Below are 12,779 nucleotides of genomic sequence, written 5' to 3'. Positions count from 1 at the left end.
TAATAAAAAGATAAAAAATTGTAAAATAAATAAAAAAACAATAAAGCTCACAGATGACGAGAAGAACCCTAAAACAGGGGCAGCGGGGAAAGGTCAACGACACGGTCAAGTCCATTTTGGGTTTTTGAGGTGTGGTCTATACTTAGATGTCGTCTGCTACTCCGGGTAAAGTTATATGTGTGCTATTCCGTGGTGTTATTTGAAACCCCCGTGCGAAAAGTGGGCGAGCCCATACCTACGTCACATTACTTCTGCTAGGATTCTTCTCGTCATCTGTGAGCGGTATATATTACATTCCAAATTTGAGATCGCTTTTCTAGACAACATGTGGACGTGCATTTTGAAAAGAGTACTGTTAGATTCAGCGTCCTCAAAGTACTGTAGTATCAAAAGAGCAATTAGAAACTCATGGTAGCTTGAGTGTTTCTTACCAATGGCATGATAAGGGTGTAATACATAGCCTCAATTATTCAACATTTATAGTGAATGTTTGATGAAGGAAGTATTACTGGGAATTGAGGATTTCAAGGTTGGAGGGAAGATTATTAAGATTAGATATGGAGATGAAATGGTTATTATAACTAGAAAAAAAAAGACTACAGGATAAGATTAACAAAATAGTTGACACTGGGAAACTATATGGAATGGAGATCAATATCGAAAAATCGAAACTCATGAGATTATCCCGTGGGAATGCGACTTTGCGGGTGTAGAATAAAGTGAACTTGAAGAGGTCGATCATTTCAAGTACCTGTGATGTATTTTGACAAAATACGCTTACTGCACCAAAGAGATCAGGTCAAGAACTGCCATAGCCAAAAGAAGCATTCAACAAGAGAAGATCACTCTTAACTGTCCGTCTTAGAATTGGACTATGGAAGAAATTGGCCAAATGTTAGGTATGTAGTATTGGACTGTATTATTTAGAGACCTGAACATTACGGAAGTTAGAGAAAAAAATATTTAGAGAGCTTCGAAATGTGATATTGGAGGAAGATAAAATGATTAAGGAGACAGAGTAACAAACGAAAATGTTTTAAAACGCATAAGAGAGAAGAGAATGTTTTTAGCCAGCATCCTTCGTAGGAAGGCTAATTGGAATGGACACACCTTGCGAAGGAATTGTCTTCTTTATTCCGCCATAAGAAGGAAAACGAGGAGTAGGAAGAAGAAGAACACAATTGAACAATGATTTGAAAAGAAGAACTCGCCAAAAAGCAGAACACTTAGTAATAATCGTTTTTGAAAATCTTCGTACAAATATAATTGAGTTTGTTTGTAAGTGTTTAAAGTTATATGTTAGCGAAAGGCATATTACTATGGTAAAAATTAGCTACGTACGAAATTCGTGTTATTAAAATTCCATTCTTCCGTTCGGATGCGGAGTAGTACTTGATTTTTCAGATACAGTAGACTCTCGAGTATCTGATCTAATCTGGCCGAAGCTCAGGCCATATAACAATATATAAATTCGCTCCAATTTATATTTTGTTGCCTTTTAGTATAAGGCCAGCAAGATACATAGTATAAATGTTTCTTGTATATTGTGCTCTGCGTTAAAAAAAAAAAAATACAGAAAAAAAGAAATCTAAGATGAAAAATATTGTATACACCTTAAGGCAACTTTTACAATGTCTAATTTTAATGCAAGAAACAAAAATAATGAACACTGTTCATACAGCATGAATACATACAAATTTTAAAGTAAACAAAATATTTACGTAAAACGTAGAGCTAATTCTTAGAAAATTCTTACTTTTCTGTTCAAATGATTACACAAATACGTATGTATGAAAAGATAACGGACTCAAAACTTACAATTTTTAGTTTCTGAAGCAGTCCTTAATACGTAGATGACATTGCATCCTCTCGACAAAGTCTCGTTTCTACGGAGGCGTTAAAAGCTGAGTAGGTTGTTCAAAAAAAATTATTCCTCATTTTATTACAAGAGATTTTGTTTAACTAGGTCGGAATACGGGTTAGTCGCGAGTTGGATACTGTAGAGTCTACTGTATATGTAAATTAATGTTTCATAATCAGGATTGGTTGTCTCCAAAATTGTTTAATTTGGTTTTCTTACTTAGGTAAATTGAGTACTACTTTTCCCCCCATGCTTATATGAATTGAGTTTCACTTGCTTTTCTTACCTTGATGAATTGAGTTCTACTTGCTTTCCATACCGAGATGAATTCAGTTCTATCTGACTTCTTTCCGTTGGTGAATTTAATTCATTTTCTTTCCTCTATATAAGTAAATTGACTTTTACATATTTCCGTTCTTTGAGTGAATTGTTTCACTTGATTTTTATCTTGATAAATCGAGTTCTACTTGATTTCTTTAACGAAGTTTGAATGAACTCTATTTCTTTTCTCCTTTTCAAGTGATTGAGTTTTATTTATTCTCCTTACCTGAATCAATTAAGTTCAACTCTCTTTTCTTACCTTGATGAATTGAGTTTTACTTATTCTCCTTACCTGAATCAATGAAGTTCAACTCTCTTTTCTTACCTTGATGAATTGAGTTTTACTTATTCTCGTTACCTGAATCAATGAAGTTCAACTCTCTTTTCTTACCTTGATGAATTGAGTTTTACTTATTCTCCTTACCTGAATCAATTAAGTTCAACTTTCTTTTCTTATCTTGATGAATTGAGTTCTAGTTGACTTTTCTATTTAGGTGAACTGAGTGCTATTTCTTTCTTGTATTTAAACAAAATTGAGATTTATCGTTTCCAGTGATTTGAGGTCTACTTGATTTTGTTACCGTGATGAATTAGAGTTTTATGTGACGTTTTTTTACCTTGGTGAATTTAATCCTAATTGTTTCCTCTATTAGTTGAATTGAGTTTTATATGTTTCCGTTATCTGAGTGAATTTTTCCACTTGATTTTTTACCTTGATGAATTGAGTTCTACTTGACTTATTTACCTAAGTTCCACTTTATCTTCTTACCTTGATAAATTGAAATCTACTTTACTTCTTTATATTAGGAAACCGATTCTCACTTCTTTGTCGATACATGTGAATTGAGTTCCCTGTTTCTTATATCATATCTAAATAAATGCGGTATCTTTGTTTTCTTCAAACATGGGTGAATACGATCTTATTTCTTTCTTTGAACTTTTATCAAGGGACTTGTTTTTATCTTTTCATCATTTCTCTTGTCAATACAAATTGAAACATCTTTTGTTTGTCTACGTATTCTGAATCTTTCTTCAACTTTCAATCTCATTATCTTACTATCCAGATGAAATTAACAACAAGTCCTTTCTTTGACTAGAGTATTCTAAAGACAAACATTTTACTTAGTATATCTAAATGAATAACCACCGTTTCTTTACTTAAATAATTTGAATCCAATTTACATTTCTTCCCTAAGCAATTTGAATTTCATATTTCGTTTCCTGCTAAATTAATTCCATTTCTTTACCCTTGAAGGTTATTTGAGTACCACACCATCTCTTTACCTAGGTAAGCTGAGTCCCACTTCTTTCCGTTATCTAGATGAATTAAGAGATTATTGCTTTCTTATGTAAGTAATTTATATGTTCTATTTCTTTTCTTTGACTAAAAAAGTTTGAGTTTAACTTTTTTTTTTGACTACGTGATTTGAGTTTCACTTCTTTTCCTTATCTAAGTTATTTGAGTCTCAATTCATTTTCTTACCTTGGTGAGTTGTATCTCACTTCGTTTTCTTCTTTAAATATCACCTCAATTCATTCTCTTACCTTGGTGATTTGTATCTCACTTCGTTTTCTTCTTTAAATATCACCTCAATTCTTTCTCTTACCTTGGTGATTTGTATCTCACTTCATTTTCTTCTTTAAATATCACCTCAATTCTTTCTCTTACCTTGGTGATTTGTATCTCACTTCATTTTCTTCTTTAAATATCACCTCAATTCTTTCTCTTACCTTAGTGATTTGTATCTCACTTCGTTTTCTTCTTTAAATATCACCTCAATTGTTTTCTTTAACTTTGTGAGTTAAACCTGACTTCTTTTTCTTGCCTAGATAAATTGAATTTTATACTTTCCCTTTGCTTAGGTAAATTGAATTCTGTATTTTCCTTACTTAAATTTCAAGCCTAGTATTTTACTTCCCTAAATAAATTGAGTGTTACTTATTTTCTACGCCTAGATAATGTGAGCCTTACATCATTGCTTTTATCTAGGCGAATGAAGTCTCAGTTATTTTTATTAGGTAGATTAGTGATGGTCAAGTGATTGCTCTCGACTATATTTCTTCCGACCGTGAATAAAAATGATTTGATTTGTTTCTTATTTTAACTCCATGTGCAACCTAAAAATGGTGTAAGTGGCTATCATAATAGTTTAAGTTGAACCAAGACTTAACTTTCAATGTGAAAATGTTTTCTTTAGGTTTTTAGTTACCAATCTCACCCTGTAAGGTAAGACTATTAGTAAATTACCAATTTCTAGGAAAATGCAGATTTCATAGTGTTTATCCTTTCAACTGTTTGTAGCTCAGATTCTGCATTTCTAGGAAAGTGCAGATTTCATAGTGTTTATTCTTTCAACTGTTTGTAGCTCAGATTCTGCATTTCTAGGAAAATGCAGATTTCATAGTGTTTATCCTTTCAACTGTTTGTAGCTCAGATTCTGCATTTCTAGGAAAGTGCAGATTTCATAGTGTTTATTCTTTCAACTGTTTGTAGCTCAGATTCTGCATTTCTAGGAAAATGCAGATTTCATAGTGTTTATCCTTTCAACTGTTTGTAGCTCAGATTCTGCATTTCTAGGAAAATGCAGATTTCATAGTGTTTATCCTTTCAACTGTTTGTAGCTCAGATTCTGCATTTCTAGGAAAATGCAGATTTCATAGTGTTTATTCTTTCAACTGTTTGTAGCTCAGATTCTGCATTTCTAGGAAAATGCAGATTTCATAGTGTTTATCCTTTCAACTGTTTGTAGCTCAGATTCTGCATTTCTAGGAAAATGCAGATTTCATAGTGTTTATCCTTTCAACTGTTTGTAGCCCAGATTCTGCATTTCTAGGAAAATGCAGATTTCATAGTGTTTATCCTTTCAACTGTTTGTAGCTCAGATTCTGCATTTCTAGGAAAATGCAGATTTCATAGTGTTTATCCTTTCAACTGTTTGTAGCTCAGATTCTGCATTTCTAGGAAAATGCAGATTTCATAGTGTTTATTCTTTCAACTGTTTGTAGCTCAGATTCTGCATTTCTAGGAAAATGCAGATTTCATAGTGTTTATCCTTTCAACTGTTTGTAGCTCAGATTCTGCATTTCTAGGAAAATGCAGATTTCATAGTGTTTATCCTTTCAACTGTTTGTAGCTCAGATTGGACACATAAAACAAAAAGTAGGATACACAAAATAGAACAGATATTCAGAAAATATATAATTTGGTTAACTGTCTCCCCAGGGAAAAAGAGCAAGGAAAATGTAAAATGGCCCCAAGTATGGCTATTTTGTTTCAGCCCGCAGTGCATAATACATTGTCAATGACAGATCTAGATGAATTGATTACAGTAATTTACAGGAATTTCACAGTATTACACAGTATTGCACACTATTAATTTTCTTTACCAATATAATATGATTGCAGTAAGACTTCGCTTTTATGATTGAGGGATTGAGTCTTACTTCCCTGGCTTTGTCTTTTTCTTACCTGGGTAATTTGAGTTACATATTTCCTTTATTTTTTCTTTTACCTTGATGGACTGAGTTCTACGTATTTCTGTGATATAAATAAATTAATTTCTGTCTATTTTTCTGCTCTGGATAAATTGACTCTGAAACTTGGGTTCCACATCTTTTTGTCTTTACCCTCAATGAATTGAGTTTTACATATTTCTGTGACCTAAATTAATTAATATTTGTCTATTTTTCTTACCTGAATAAACTGAGTCTAAAGAGAAACAGAAATATTTTTACCTGGGTAATTTGAGTTTTACGTCTTTTATTTATATTCTTTTGAACCGAGTTCTACTCATTTCAGCGATCTAAGTTAACTAGACTCTGTCTACTTTTCGAACCTAAGTAAATTGAATCTGACGTTCTAGTAACTCTTTATGTGGTTATCAGGCTTCTTTATTTTATCCTTGTCTGATTTGTCAATCTACTGTTTTAATATGTTGACTGCTCTTCAGTAATGATGATAATAAAATTAGAACAGTAACTCTTAAATTGTAGCCCATGAACTTCTGGGGGGTTGGGTATTCAGCGTATAGTCTGCAGGCTGCAAGTCAAAATATATTTTTATTTAACTTCATTATGAAAAATGTGTGTATTATAAGGATATTGTTCAATATGCTGGTATTAACAATCCTTGTAATGTAAGCACAAATCTTAAGATAATACGAATTTGTCCTCTCATTGCTTTAGTTTAGCGTCTCATGATTATGCCCTTTTAGGCTAAGGGTGATGACGCTTAGAGCAAGTGAAGAATGATGGAAGAATCGGTGGAATGAAAATAGGGAAGGAAACGGGAGAACCCCGAGAAAACCCATGGACACCAAGTTTCTACCACAAATTTACTTGGCCGGGGATTGAATCAAGGACGCAGCGTATAAGAGGTAAGTGCTTTATCCCCCATGAGCCACCGTGTTCCTATTAATAGTATATTTATAGTGGTAAATATGATAGATCAATTGACCTCCCTTCTGAATACTGATAACGGGACCCCGGTGTTTAATAATGTTGAATAGTAACGATATAAGCTTTAATTTCTTGGCAAACTATAACAATATCAATTTTAACAATTTGTATTGTCAAAAATAAATCAATCATATACTTGAAAAGGATCATATATTAAAGAAGTGGTTAGTGGTGCAGCAAAATGCACAAATATCAAGACGGACCTTGAAGTGTAAGAACTTCTGCTTTAGAACTTGTTGAGAAGTCAACCGTATAGTCCAGACTTCCCTCAGGAACTTCAATCCTGGAATATTTAGATGATCCATATTTGCCAGCGGACGTCCCATGGACACTATGTGGAAATTAAGATCTTCGCTTATCACTCGCAAATGCAACATTTCTGGGTGCCTTACCGGTTATTCTGAAGATGAATTTTGATCATCCAAATATTGTTTCGTGACTAGGACATTCCACTGAAATGCAAGGCAAATCTTTTGGATATTTCAATTTTCTTCAAGTTTCTAGTATGATAGGTATACCCCGCTGAATTCGAAAAAAAAAAAAAAAATCTCGTAGAATTTCCATTATCCTTTAAGTTTCTGCTGAGACAGGTATACCCCATTGAAATTCAAGGGGAATTCTGTAAATATTTCCATTATCCTTAAGATTTCTACTGTGAGAAGTAGATCCCGCTGAAATTAAGGAAAATTACTTGGAAATTTCCAGTAATCTTAAAGTTTCTCCTTGATAGATGCATCCCATTGAAATTCAAGTGAAATCCCATTGAAGTTTCCATTATCCTTAAAATTTCTACTATGACATGTACATCCCGTTGAATTGTAAAGAAAACCCATTGAATATTTCCATTATCTTTAAAGATTCTACTGTGAGAGATATATACCATCGAAATCCAAAGGAAATTCCGTGGATATTTCCATTATCTTTAAAGATTCTACTGTGAGAGATATCCCATTGAAATTCAAGGGAAATTCCGTGAATATTCCCATTATCTTTAAAGTTTCTACTGTGAGAGGTACCCAATTGAAGTCCAAGGAAATCCCACGAATGTTTCCATTGTCCTTAAAGCTTCTTCTGTGAGAGGCATATCCCATTGAAATTCAAGGGAAATCTCGTAAATATTTCCATTATCTTTAAAGTTTCTATGAGAGGTATATCCCATTGAAATTCACGGGACGTCCCATGAATATTTCCATTATTCTTAAGATTTCTAATGCGAATGTGAATATCCTAAGACAGGTATGAATCCTGTTGGACATCCGAAAGATGTCCCGTGAACATCTAAGATTATTATGTTGACATTAAATTCTAGAAGGTGTTTTTCTTTATTTAGTCTATATTAAACACAAGAAAGCATGTTCCAAAAATGTTATTTTTCTTTACAGTTGGTAGCAAGTTTAAAAATTTTAACGAATGTTTATATAAATAACAGTTTTATAAAGGCTTGGTTATGTCTTGCTACTAATTATTAATACATGACAAAAAGGAGAGAGAGAATAAACCAGGTCAGCCAGAATGGAAATAGCTAAACAATGAAGTGAAAGAAAGACGGCAATAAATATATCAAAGAAAGGGAACAACAAAACAAAACCAAACAAAGAAGATGAATTAGAATAAATGTGAAGATTATTCTTGTCTCTCTCTCCTTATCTTCTTCTATTGCTTCCCATCATTTACTTCTTCTGTTTGCCTTCTTTGTTTCCTTTGCATTTTAAATCTTCGTGGCGCTTTGATAGCCTCTGTCTTTGATCGTCATTTGGATGTCACAGTTGTGATGAATTCCCGGCAGATGTCACCTTCTGTGGTCTCTCTCTCTCTCTCACTCACTGAAATAACTTCTGTGTTGTCTTCGAATACTTGGTCGTTATTCTCAATTCGTTGTTGCCAACTCGGATTATATATTGATAGAAAATTATATCTTTTTAAACAAATACTGAATTACACAGTAAATGTGTGCTCACAGTAAATGTGTGATTTTTGCTTCATTATTCACAGTGACGTATTTAGGATTTTGTTTCGGGGGGAGGGGCTGTGCACAACACGGGGAAGCAGGGGAAATTTTTCCACCTGAGTTTGAGAATTAGATATATTTTAATCGATTGTCTACTAACATACTAGGAAAATATTTGAAACGAATGTTGGTGGAGGATCTTACCCCTCCCAGGCAAATCTGAAATAACGTTGTTGCCAACACACGTTGAATATTGGTAATCTCCTTTCAACCTAACTGATTTCATTTTAGAAAAAAAAAAAAAAAACCGGAAATATTCAGCTTTATCTGTATACATTTTTACCTGAAAGAAAATGTTGAGAGAAGTTGAAGCTGAAATATACTGATTGCAGTTTTAATGGCAAGAATTGCAGACTGATGAATCTTACGTGATATGATACAGACAAAAATTTAGCAGAGAATCTAACCTTTTATTTTATTCGTAGAAAAAAAAAAAGGAAGCATTCTCTTTTCGTACCTAATTTCCTGGGCTACTTATTCCCTCTTTCTGATTTTCTTTAATTCAGACATTTACCTTTCTTTATAATTAAACGATGCAAATATTCCTTAGCTATAATCCGTTATGTTGATATCCGTGCAAGTTGGTGTGAAACACCAGTTTCGCTTATCAGCTTCTCTTAATATCGGTGTTATTGACGACGGCCGACTTGAATCACAACTAACAACGATCGAAAGGATAATTAAAAACTAAGAAAAAGAAAGAGAAGAGTAGAATGGATGAAAGAAAGAAAAAGAAAGAACGCAGTTCTTATATGGAATGAAATTTGACAAATACAGTATTATTTCTGAGCAAAGAGCATAAGAAAATGAAAAGTCAATGAAATTCTTAAAATTGGTAAGAGGGATTTTTGTTTTACCTGGAATATGGAAAACTAACACATTTATTTGGGACGCTTGAGCCCGATAGACCCCTAAATACGCCACTGATTGTTTCAATATGTATGTAGCTGATATGGTCTTTGATAGATGGATATATTTAAAGCAGAGTTAAAGAATGGATATAGTGTAGTTATATAAATATTTCAGTTTAACGTCCCACGCTTATGGCCTTAGGCTAAGGGAAATGGATGATTAAGGCAAGTGAATGACGATGGAATGGGAATGTGGGAGGATATGCTAGTACACCGAGAAAATGCACGCACACGGTGTTGTCCACCACAGACTTAGGTGGCCGGAGATCGAACCAGAGATTCCAAACACCAGAGGTAAGAGCTCTATTGCTGAGCTACCGTATCCCCATTAGTAGGATAGTTATAGTGTAAATATGTTGTATTGATTGACTTCCCTTCGGAATACTGATAACGACACACCGGTGTTTAATAGTATTGCATAGTGACGACGTTAACTTTAATTTCTTGGGGTGGGGGTGGGAGGCAAACTAGAACAAAAGTATGCCAAATATAACCTAACAGTGACACAAGTTGTGACACTGATGTGTTAAATCCAGTGTAGAAAGCTTTAATCTGGGAGGCAGTCAAGGAAGGGGAAGATGACATAATCACCCCTTAAGAGTCTTCATCCCGGCGAAATTAAAATACCGCTAATTTTACAGTGATTATGTGATATCTTCAAATAGATAAAAGATAATCGAAATGTGGAACAAGAGCGCCCTAGACAATATTACTTTACATGAGAAACCGTTATCACGACTCATTTATCTGCTTTCGATTTCGAGCCATTTTGAAAATTGGCATTTATTTTCGCGTTTCTAAACAGCTGAAAACGGAAAGCCACTAGGTGATTTGTGATAACGGTACCTCACGCAAAATAATATTGTCTACCTTCTTTTATTTTTCTTGTATCTCGTTGAATTATAAAAGGAATTTTTTCTTCTCTGTTTACTTTGTAAAGCACTGAAATTTTTTAATGGTTTCCTCTTATTAATTTTCTCTACAAATCTAATTATTCTTTAATTTGTGAAAGTTTTTTTTTTCATTAAACAACGAATGTTATAATAAACCGCATCAATAATATACCAAAATCAGATTGCTATAATTTACATTTTTCTTCAAATTCATTAATACTATAAGTCTTGTGAATAAGTCTTGTCAACGCCTTATATGTCGAACCACAGACGAAAATAAAAGTAGAGTGACTACACTGAAAAGAAAAGTACCCATTAAAAGAGGTTAACATATGGATAAGAGATTTGAACTACAGTGTAAAAAGGAAAACCCAACACGAAACAGTTGAAATGTGATCTTGGAGAAGTTTTATGCGAACTGGAAGATAGCAAATAGAAAGAAAATTGATAAGCACAATTAGGAAGAGAGTCAGAGCTCATTGGACATCTACCTCCGACAAATATCTTCATACAAACCATCGCTGCCGGCAAAATCTTGGCCAAGAGAGCGACCGAGAATACCATAGTTAATAGGCATGGTTAGTAGAGTGAGTAGTATTGTGACACATTGTCTGGAGGTGCCAGTATGTCTGGAGAAGTTTTTTAATCCTTGGGACAGGTATATACGGGCTTACAATACTTTTTATACAGTTAGAGGGACTTTTTTACCTGTTTGTGACCCGATAATGACATAATTTACCCATAATTCACCTGATTTTTCATTAAATAAACACAATTCATTTTTTATTACTGTACAAAAACCCCTATTTGTTTTTTATTAGTCCACAGAAAGCCCTGTTTATTTTTTCCAGTCCATAAAAAACTCCTATTTGTTTTTTTTTTATTAGTCCACAGGAACACCTATTTGTTTTTTATCAGTGAACAGAAAGCCCTGTTTATTTTTTACCAGTCAACAGAAAGTCCTGTTTATTTTTTATTAAGCAATAGTAAGTTTTATTTATTTTTTAACAGTGCTCAGAAGCACTGATTGTTTTTTATTTAATTTATCACGTATGTGTGACCTTTGCGCTGGCGCCATTATTGTCGCGCCGCCCGCTTTGTATATTTGCCGCCCACCCGACATTTGCGCTGCATTGAACGATAGCTTTGATAGCGCCATTATTGTTTGACCGTGGTAAAAGTTTCCGCCCATTTGGTTTGTATATTTGCCGCACACCACTTACGATGTACCGAACGTTAGCTTTTTTTTTGCTGCCGCCATTACTGTTTGACCATGGTGCGAGTTTTTTTTATTTTTCCACCCATTCACTTTGTATACCTGTTACCTGACATTTGCTCAGCAATGGACAATTATGGTATTTTTTCCGCTTTGGTTAGCTTTAAGGACTATACGTAACGCACGTATGCTATTTGGAACTATGTATTGATTTACATTGACTTATTATTATTATTATTATTATTATTATTATTATTATTAGTAACGATTATAGCATTAAATTATATAAAAATAATATTCGTTGCCATGGACGCGTTTTGAACTCACAACCCTTGCATTACTGATCCAGCATCTTACCGTTTAGCTATCGTGTAGCTGACGAATACAACTGTTTCTTTGGCAGTAATGAAAAAGACCTGTAACGCTATCTATTTGTTATGTTTGAAAATGCTTTACTATCATAGATCCATCTAGCGGTAACAGCTTAAACTACGTGATCATTTGTTAAGTTTGAATAAACGAAATTTAATTTTAATGGCCATATATGATTTGATGTTATGAACTACAGAAATACACTTGTATTATTGATTGATATCCCTTTGTTAAAAATTGAAGAGATCATACATTCTTATTTAGAGACAGCTAAGTTGAAATTTATAAACTTTCATATGATTTGTGTATTACGTCTAGAAATGCACACGGATAGGTGTAACTAATAATTATTTTAGATTATAAGACACTGGACGTATTTTAAATTGATTACGTATTAATGAATAATATTTAAGGTACAATACTAATATTGCGGAAGGCATATGGCATTTAGTATTGTTATGTTTTATGATATTACTAGTTAAATTTGGCTTTATGGACCAGGGCAAGCACACTATTATGGGAAGGGGCATAGATACTATACAGAGATTTGTCTGGACCAAGAAAATTTTATTTAGGACATAAAAATGTTTTACATTTGACCGACTGCCCCATCATGAATTCAACCCGGGACCCCTTGCATTTAAGGCAAGAACGTTAGCGAGCAATTTCCCTAGCGATTAAATTATACGTTCTACTATAAAATATTTGAGCAGATGTCCATTTTGAAAATTGAACATTA

This window comes from Thermobia domestica, chromosome 18 (genome assembly GCF_964235325.1).
Source record: "Thermobia domestica chromosome 18, izTheDome1.hap1.1, whole genome shotgun sequence".
NCBI classification, from domain to species: domain Eukaryota; kingdom Metazoa; phylum Arthropoda; class Insecta; order Zygentoma; family Lepismatidae; genus Thermobia; species Thermobia domestica.
Note: the sequence above shows the minus strand (reverse complement) of the source record.